We start from the raw sequence: 10,100 nt of genomic DNA, 5'->3' as shown, positions 1-10,100 counted from the left end.
GGAGGAAAAGCAGGCCGGGCCGGTTCCTCCCGGCCAGCTCTCCGCCCGCCGAGCCTCGCCAGCCCTCCCGCCCACGGCACGTGCTGACGGACGGGCGGGGGCGGCGCGCGCTCCCGGCTCCTCGCGGGCCCCCGCGGCGCGCGCCCGGCTGCAGTGATTGGAATCCGGCTCGTTCCCGCCCCGCCCCGCAGGGACGCGCCGGGAGCGCCTGCCGGGACACGGAGCCTGCGCCGAGCCCGCGCCGCGCCGGCCCGCCCTCCCCCGCCCGACACGCACCCGCCTTCGCCCCCGTCTGAGCGGAGCCGTCGGGGCCCCGGGAACGGCCCGCGGAGCGCGGCGGGGAGCGGGCCCGCTCCCCCTTGGCCTGCCGTCCCCGCGCGGAGGATGAGGAGCCCCCACAGCCGGTGAGTGCGCGCCGCTCCGGGGAGGCCTCGGCCGGGCTGGCGGGCGGCGGAGAGAGCCGGGGAGAGCCGGGGCGCCGCGCCCGCACCGCTCCCTCTCCGGCCGGGGGCACGCGGGGCGCTCCCTCCTCGGCCGTGCCCCTTCCCCGCCGTCGGGCGGCCCGGCCCGGGCGGTGCCCGCCGGGCTCTGCGCCCCTCCCGCCCCCGCGCCGGCCCCGGGCAGCGCCGTCGAAGGCGGACTCCTCCGCGGCTGGCGGCGGCCCTCCCGCTCCGGCCTGGCCGCTCGGGGCCCGGGAGCACCCCCGGCCCGGCCGCCCTGCCCCGCCGCGGCGCTGGGGGCGCTGCCAGCCGCTGCCCGGGGCCGGGCGGGCCGGAGGGCGCCGCGGGGGCTGCGCGGGGCCCGCGGGTCTCTGCGTGGGCTGGGCCGGCGCTGGCCGAGCGCTCCCTCCTTCCCTCGCTGCTGCCCTCCCTCGCCGGTGGTGTAATCCCGGGCCCGGTGCCGAGCGGCCCAGCCAGAGCGAGCGGCAGCGCCCGGCGTCGTGGGGAGGGTAGGAGCAATAAGGTGCTTCCTTTTGTGCGAGCCTCGAACAAAGCTGGACGCCGGCCTTCCAAATCGGTTTTTGCCGTTCAGCGACGTCAAACGAAAAAGTCTGGAGGAATAATAACCCCAAATAATCGCCCGTACCTTAGTAGTGAAAGACCGTGCTGTTGAAGACCGATTATGTAGGCGGTTTTCATAGCTGATTATAAAATCTATTGAACAGGGTTCCAAAGCGTGAATGGCTTTTTACCACCTTTCAATCAACCACCCTCTGATGTTGTTTTGGTAAAATTAAGAGTGAATTCGGCAGCAGGGAATGGTAACGAGTTGTGGTATTTCCTTTCAACAGTTCCCTGTTACTTTGTGTCAAGTTGTATGGCGATTTTTTCCAGTGTAAATTGATTGGCCTCCGAATTTACATATTTTGTTCTCTGCTTAGAGGTAATTATCTTTGAGTTCTTTTATCAAGTTAGCACGCCAGAAATTGTTCAGGCCTGTTACCTGCAGGTATAGAGAAGCTGCTTTTGTAGATGAGGAAGACTCTCCTGAATTGAAAGACTTGTTTGATTTGCAATAGAACCTAATCATGGAATAAAAAAGTTAACATAAGAGCAGTTTATAGTCAGATAATTTATCCACTCTAGAGCTAGAAATACTCCATGTTGTGGCATTTGTAACAGCCTGGATAAAACTCTTGCTGACAATGTATTTGTCTTTCGGTCTTGTACTGTTGTTCTTTTTGCAGCTTTTTTTTAGGTTATGCACCACATTTTGTTTTGGAGGTGTGTGTGTGAGGCTGTGCATTTTAGATGTATTTACACAGACAGGTACAACCTGGTAGGCTTTGAGTTCTGGTTTGAAATTTTATGTAGGGTCTTCTCATGCACCTGCAAGATTCAGCTTCCAGTCCTAAGTATGTCCAGCTGGCCGATCTGTTCCATGGACAGTGAATATATGTGGCTGGATCTGAATTATTTTTTTCCCTTAATTGTGAAGTAATTTAGTTTAGAAAGGGAGTTCTGGATGTTATCTGTTGGAGCCTTTGTTCAAGTTAGAGCAGAAAGCTGTTGGTAAATTGCAAGCCTGAAATAGCCTGTTAGTTGGAAATCACTGATTAAATACATGTTTACTGAAATGGTATGTAGCAAGAGCATAGGCACTCTTAAAGCCAATGTGTGGGACCCCAAATCGTAATGTTTTGGACTGCAAGATCCTCACAGTGAAAACTGTGTGATTTGTTATGCAGATTAAACATACTGAGTATGGTGCAGTGTGTAAATGATATGTGAGCTTTTTCTGGATACCAGGTCTGGCATGCAGAGCTGCAGTAACTTCTCTGGTAAGTTGCTGAAAAATGCTGATGAATGAAAGAGACCAATCAGTATATAGCAGAGAAAGTGTTACAGATATTTGTCCTTCCTTATTTCAAGCTTTCTTGCTTATTTCAAGTATCAGTTGAAGGTCTGTTCTTTCTATACCAGGGAAAACATCAGGTATTTCTTGGTTCCTCTGTAAAAAGAGGGCATATTTTCAGTGCCTGGAATTTTTTTTTTCACTTATCTTACTGTCATCTGTAACAGAAGGAACTCAGTAATTTAGAAGTGTATCGCATCAGAGTCATATGTGGGTACAGATGGAGTACTTGGAGCCTTGTTTCCTTTGTTAATATTCCCCAAAATGCAGGACTTGGGGGCAGGCATAGAGTGTGCCTGACAACAAATTTTTCTTTTCATGGCTGCTGGTTTAGTGGTTCCACTTTTTCCTTTTTTGGACAAGATCGGCAGAACCCTTTGCAGTTGTCCCACCACACTGTGCTGATGGTCCCCAGTTGCAATGGTGTCTCCTGTGCCTTCCAGGACAGTTAGTGCTTTAAAGGGGAAATGGGATTTCTTTCTGCCTTGTTCTCTTGCAATCCCTTAAAAGTTGCTGTGAAATCTGTTGAGGGTTCAATACTCTCAGGCAGCAAGTGGTTACTCTTCAGAATGTTTAAAACTGGCAATGAATGTAAAACTTGACCTGCTATGTTGTGTCCTTTAAGAAGATTATGGAGACTACACTAGGTGACCCTTAGAACTGGATAAAAATCGGAATAGTCTCCTCATTTTTCATCTTTGTACAGAAAACATAATTTTAGGAATCTCAGTGCTCTTATTGAGAAGATCTATGGAATAGCCATTTTTGAGGGATTCAGTCCAGAAACATCTGTGTAGTATGTTGTATTTGGGGTGTGTAATCCCAAGAGGTTTAGTTTGATAAAACAAGTACCAGGCAATCAATTAGGCGACAAGTTGCCAACTTGCCAGGGTGATCTTTGTTGTGAATTGTCTTCCCAGCATTTTGCTGGGTATATTTGCAGAGAATATTAGGTGTATTTCATGTCCATTTCCCCCAAAGCAAAATGAAGCAATTATGCTACAACTCTGCAATATAAATTCAGTATATATTTTGATATATATGCTGTAGCAGGTTTGACACTGAAGTGTTTTAGGTTGTCATATATTTGATACATTGAGAAGACCAAGAACTTAATTTATGTTGTGGTAGTGAAAAGCCCATGCATGGGTTTCTGCCTATGACCCTGTTGTTTCAGCTGTACACAAACAGTGTGAGAAATATGGTCATTCTGCTTCAGATTTATAATCCAGAGAGGTTTTTCTTGCCATTTTGCTAAAGGGTGTCTTGTAGTTGCCATCCCATTTCATTTGAATTCTCTGCGTTACGGTTCAGTTTACTGCTGTTTAATGATGGTCTGGTTAGCAAAATTCAAAACAAGTGTTAGGGTAGGAAAATAAACTCTAGTTCATGATTGTGATAGTATTCATAGGTTGTATATGCAGGAGGAAAGGAGAAGCCACAGTAAAGCCTTATTGAAGGTCAGGTGTGTCACCAGCTCTGAGTTTCTGCAGTAACACCTGTAGTTACAGTGAAAGTGAGTGCCCTGATGGAGCTGTCCCTGCTGTCACTGCCATGTCACCAGTGACTCTTCACTGGCAAGGGGGAAGTGCTTGCAGTATCATGAAGGTGTAAACTTCAAACTTCTAGTTGTAAAAGATTTTGATTAGACAAAAACCTCTGTAGTAATAATTCACAGGGTGTGTACCTGCAGCATGCAGCTGAATGTGGTCATGCTCATTTTCCCCCCAAAATACAGAGGAAAATGCAATGTGTTTAAATGTAATTTGAGTATGTGATGAGTTGCTTTGTATTAAAAAGGGGAAAAGTCACAATCATTAACTCAGCTCTGCAGTATTGTAGCTTAATTTGCATCATATATTATAACAGCAGCTATGCTTTTTGCAAAAATTTAAGATCACTTAAATTCTTGCAGTGTCTCCTCAGATAATTGCATTGGATGATGGTTTCAGTCAATTTTATTACCATAAAATGTGGGAGCAAGTAGCAATTCTTTGTGTCTGTATTCCCTCAGTTCACCATCTTAAGGAGAAAACTGTCAGTCTTGCCATGCTTTGGTTGATAAAATACAAGCAGATGTAGCAGGGCTAAGTTAGAGAAATATCAAAGTCTCAGAAGATATGTACCAGGATATAGATCTGGTTTGTGGAAGCGATTTCCTTTTCACTGCTGCAGCTGTTGAAATGATTTAAATTTGCTTTTCTTTTATTGGTTTTTAAAAAGAACCCACCTAGAACCATTTGTAGGCTTTTATACTTCCTCTGTGAGAGTCTGATCCCAAACTTGACTGGAAATCAGTGGTCAGAGCTCAAATGACTTCAGAGCACTGAAGTCATCAGAGATTTCACTTATGCAGAGAATCAATACTCTGCTCATGAGATTTGTGCAAATGAGTACATTGTGTGCTCAGAGTCAGAATGTCAGGGATATGGGAGTGGTGAATAAGCTCAGATAAAATTTTCTAAATTAATCATTCTTTTTCCTATCCTGTGTTCAATTGGAAATTCACAGTGCAGTGGTCAGGAAGAGGCAGAGGTGTAGGGTTTGAAAAGGAAGCTTAAACAGAAGGGGTGAGAGGAATTGTTCAGCAATAATAATGGATACTGAAAATATGAAAAAGTTTATCATCCTCTTGTCCCTTTATGTTTGGGAATGAAAGAACTTGGAGAATAGTATGAGAACAAGAGGGATTTATTGGAAGAAAACAGTGAACCTCGGTGACTGGAAATGGGAGTGAGGAGACCACAAAGCTCGGTAGAATGTGCTCTTCCTTGCTGCATGTCCATCTTTGTGGAAGAGAAATTAATCTTTGACAGAATGCCGTGGAGAAGACTTTAGAAACCCTCCTGTTTCCCTGTCTGTGCTGTGTGAGAAAGAGGCACTGGTTTGGACAACTGAGAGTTAATTGCAGGGCTGGGACAGGGCACGGGAATGAGCTGCCAGCTAATGAGGTGCAGCCGTTCTCCCCAGCCCATGTTTTGGGCACTGAATCTATCTTCTGTTCAGGTTATTGAAGGGGATTTTAGCAGTAATGAAAAATGCAGCAGTGCTACCAAGTGTTAAGCAGAAATGTCTTTGATAATAGAAGATTCGGGAAGTTTTGCTTTAAAAGGTTTTTTTAAAACTTTGTTTGAATGTCTCCTGTCTTGGAGACAAAGCAAGCAATAAATCTCACAGAATAAAAATGTGGAGGTTATGTTTTTATGTATAGATGTATTTTTATAATTTTATCTTCCATATTTACTAGTTCATAATAATTTTATAATTTTTTTGTGGAAATATCCTATAGAAAATTTTCTGTAGAATATTCTGATGTGGATGCAATTCATTAGGATTGAAGATTGTGCCCTTCCCCACTCAAAGGCAAATTATTATTCTGAGCCTAAAATTAAATGCAAAACTGGATAGGTTTTATGGCCAATCTGTCACATTTGCTGAGTTGAATTAGTGGTCCTACCAGGGATAATTCATCTTGAAAGCTTGTAGTGTGGACTGAAGTTTAATACAGACAGTAGTCTATGCCCTAGTCCTCTACTTAGATGAATGCAAATTTTTCTAAACAATGCTTTCTCGATATATGTTTTTTAAAATATTTTACTACTTTTGATTTGATCAGTAGTGAATTGATTTAACAACCCCTGATACTGATTTACACTAGTCTTTGTATGTTTTGTAAAGCTCTTTTAGTACGTGGTGAGTTAATTTTTTTTACACTTACAACTATAATTAAATATAACTCTAAATAGAATCAAAACCTGCAGTGTTGTTTTACTCAGAAGTTTATGGCAGAGAGCTCTGGCGAAGTGTAGAAACATTCCCATCCAGCTGATATTCTTCAGCTTCCTGCTCTTAAAATTTCATGGAATGAATGCAATTAGAGACTCACCAATTTGGTTTGACCAGGAACTGCAAAATCAAACCCAACCCAGACAGGACAGTTTTTATTCAAACTCAAGCCTCTGTTGAACTCTCTGTTTTTGTTCTGCCCCTGGCCCTGTTTCACTCCCCCACCTCTCTTTAAATTCACAAGTTTTTAAAAGTAGAGATGTTTCTAATTTAGAAAATTATTTTGGTGTAATGAACTAAAACAGAGAAGAGGGGACTAAGCTGAGGGAGGTCAAAAACCAGATGGAAATAGAAAATCTGAAAACATGGAGTAAAGAAAAAAATCCCCCTTGAAATAATGGAATCTAAATGCTGAAATTATACATCTGCTCAGCAGCTGTGCATTCCTTAGCCAGAGGTTCCGTTGCAGAAATGGCATTACTCAAGTTTTTCTCAAAGCTTCAAATGCTGTTGTATAATATTTATATCTCTCTAGTACTGTCAGTAATAGTCTTAGGAGCCTGGAGAATAGAGGTGGAAGGAAGAGCTGATGTAAGAATTTCCTTCTTTGTCCTTAAGCATCTGTAGCATGTCTAGTTGTTTGTCGCAATGAAATTCTGTAATTTTCTTTCTTGGTTGTTCTTTGTAAGTATCTTTTAATTTCCATTGACTTAATTTCAGAGGAGAAGTTGGTTACAGGAAAAATAACCAGCTAAAGCTATATGGAAGGAGAGTGCACTAGTGAGAAAAGGATGTTGCAAATGCCTCAAGTGTTTTGCTCCCAACAATGGCCAGCAGTATTGCTCTAGAGGAACACATATGGCAGCCTAGCAGACCACTGTGCAATTACACCACTCTGTGAAAGCTTCTTCCTACATTCCAATAATCAGGAGCTAGCTGAGACTGTAAGGCACATTAATACATTTCAGTGTATATCCATAGCACATTAAGCAATTTTAGTTATAAAAGGTCTCTATGAGCTGCTAAGAAGCTTATAAAAATGTGTCATTTTTCATTTTCTTTAGTGTTCTTTTTTTTCTTTGTACTTTTGACAGCATTTGACAATGTTGTTGTTCATCTGAGTTTCCTGTTAGTACTGAGATTCATGTATGGTAAAGCTGGTCTTTGAGAAAGCATTGGTTTGAGTGCTGATGTAAAGGGTGATTTAGTTAATGTAAGACTCTTAAGATGTTGTTTTTTGTTTGGGTTTTTTTTCTCTGTAAAAAGGGACTCTGGCTTCAAAGAGTGTTTACCAAAATTTCTCTTATGTAAGAGAAATGGCAGAGATTTCAGCGATTTTGAATCTTGATTTCAAACTGTTTCTGCTTTTGGAAGAAGTAATTGTTTACTGGAAGATATTTTTTGCTATGATTTTTACTATTTTTTTCTTGGAACAACTGGAGGTAAAATAAATTTCCTTCAGGTTACTTTCATTGAGAAGTTTTGGGTGTGCTGTAAATACAGATCCCAGGGTCTCCTGAGCATTTGAAAGAGCAGGAGTAGGGCTTCAGGTTCAGGTTACAGGGAGTGTGGGCAGAGGAGCAGTGGTGTGGTGAGAAAGGCTTTCTGGATTTGAGCAGTGGAGAGGAGCCCAGAGCTCTCTTCTAACACGGTTCTTTACCTGGGATAGCAGTGACAGAACTCTTAATTTTCTTGCTCTCTGCATAACTGCAAAGCACCTCTTCCCATATGTATCCATCCATACGTTATTACTCCACTGTTACTATTGATTTTTCTCTCTAGCATCTGTTACTTTGTCATAGTGTGAAATGTGGCTATTAAAGTGTAGCCAGTATGAAGTTTCTAAGACTTTAACTAAGTTGATTATTTTATTTGGATTGGTCTGTTTTCCATATGTTGTGGAGAAGACTGGGCACAAACAGGAGAAATTGGAGGTCTGCATGCAGTCGCATTTTGTTTTGATCAGAGATGGGGTGGGACAGCTGGAGTGCTGCAAGGACTGGTTACGGATTCCTCAGGAAGGACAGGCTGAGATGGTGAGGGATGCAGGGTGTTGTGGGGTTTTTTGTTGTGAGAGTGCTGTGAGAGTTCCTGAAGCTCTTCCTTCTGGGTGAATGAGGAGTCAGTTGAGAGCTGTGGGTCATCAGCCCTAGCAGCAGGTCAGCATGGGTGGTGTTGGTAGATGCCTGCAGGAGCCTATCTCATTGAATGAGGGGGGAGTGGTGGATATTGTTTATCTTGAATTCCTTAGGCTAGTGGCAGTGTCACTTGTGCCATCCTCATCAACAAAGTGATGGAAGCACAGACTGGGCAAATGGACAGTGAGATAGACTGAAAATTGGATGAGCTACCAGGTTCAAGGACTTGTGATCAGCACAAAATCCAGCTGGGGACCAGTCACTAGCAGTGTGACCCAGAGGTCGAGCTGGATTTCTAGTACCGTGCATCCAAATGAACATTCATGGGTGATGGGATGGAGCACACCCTCAGAAGTTTGTAGGCAATACAGAGCTGGGAGGAGTGTTTGGTAGGCCAAGTGGTTGAGCAGCCCCTCACAGGGACCTGGATGGACTGGAGAAGTGAGCAGAGCAGTAAGCTGAACCTCATGAAGCTCCACAAAGGGAAGTGCAAACCCTGCACCTGGAGAGGTACCTCTTGAGCTATCCAGGGGTGGGTTGTGGGCAGGCTCAGGGAGGTGATGGTGCCCTTCAGCTCAGCACTGTGAGACACATCTGGAAGGCCCTGGCCAGTTCTGGGCTCCCAGGAAGAACTGGGCTGGTACCCCTGTGGCAGAGAGGTGGTAACAGCTTCTCGGGAAGCAAGTGATGAGGGCTGCTTTATTCTATGTGTTTGGAAATAGTGTGTAAAGGGGAGTGGATGGTGAGGTGGTGAAATATGTAGCTGATACAGGTACTGTAAACTGGCTTGAGCAGTATTGAATGCCTGGGTGATAACATACTGGATGAGGTACAGTAAGTGCAATGTAATTTAATTCAGACAGAGGAAAAACAGTAATAGGCTCTAAATGGGGTATTAACACTTGAGAGATCTTTGCTTTGGAACTCCTATTTTAGATTGAACCTATCTGCTTATGGTGTTGATTTTTTTTTCCTCTTTTCTCTTTTTTGTGTTTCCCCTGTCACTTTTGTACTTGTGGCCATGTGAAACGTTGGATTTGTTTGCTAATTTAACTGAAAACTAACCGCATTAAAAAACCCCCGGGTTTTCGGTATTTCCAGCTCACTGCGGTACCTTACGAAGAGTAAGAGGAGAGGAGGGCCAGCACTTCCCTTCTTACAATCAGTACCAGCTTAAATGAATTTAAGCCAATTTTGAAGCAGCATTCTAGACAGTAATTGTAAGTTTTTTAAAAATGTGATTATACAGCTGTACACATTCATTATATGTGGACATGCAGGTTATGTCCTTCAGGTAACACAATTTCAACAGTCCCATTAAAATGAGAAGGCTTTTTTTTTTTTTTTGTTCTGGTTTGGTTTTTCCTTCTTCCAGCAGTGCAAATAAGATGCAGTACTAAATAGACTTGGGCCTCTTCAATTAGGGACAGAGAAACAGTGGAGAGAGAAATGGTGATGGTAATCTATCAAACCTTAAATGAAATTAAGAAACTGATGAATAGTGTTTCACCACCGTTTTTTTTTTTCCTCCACAGTGTAAGGGAATGGCAGGTTTACAAGGACAGTAAAATGGGGCGTTCCTTTCCTTCCTCACAGCAAATATTTCAGTTGAAAAGTCACTGCCAGAATACGTGGCTGGGGATGAAAGTGCTGTGCAGATTTGCAATCACACAGATTTGTTGACAGATGTGTGCACTGATGGCAATAGCACCGTCACTTGTGCCTGGCTGTAGGTCAGGAACTCCCCAGGTTTCCACATGAAGCAGAGGAGGATTCTGCTCTCCTTCGTTGCCGACTGATAGCAGGCGGTGTCACAGGCAG

General features: G+C 44.1%; 1 protein-coding gene across 1 annotated transcript in view; it reads left to right on the top strand.

Moving 5' to 3' along the window:
• The first annotated feature begins 268 nt into the window (after positions 1–268).
• The window catches only part of BMPR1A (bone morphogenetic protein receptor type 1A), a 72,948-nt gene continuing 63,116 nt past the window's right edge, over positions 269–10,100 (top strand). The window contains exon 1 of the mRNA XM_085064159.1: positions 269–404. The gene's annotated coding sequence lies outside the window, so the exon portion shown is untranslated. The remainder of the gene's footprint in view (positions 405–10,100) is intronic.

Source organism: Lichenostomus cassidix, chromosome 6 (genome assembly GCF_008360975.1).
Source record: "Lichenostomus cassidix isolate B80296 chromosome 6, HeHo_3.0, whole genome shotgun sequence".
In the NCBI taxonomy this organism is placed as follows: Eukaryota; Metazoa; Chordata; class Aves; order Passeriformes; family Meliphagidae; genus Lichenostomus; species Lichenostomus cassidix.
Note: the sequence above shows the minus strand (reverse complement) of the source record. Positions and strands in the feature narration are given on the sequence as shown.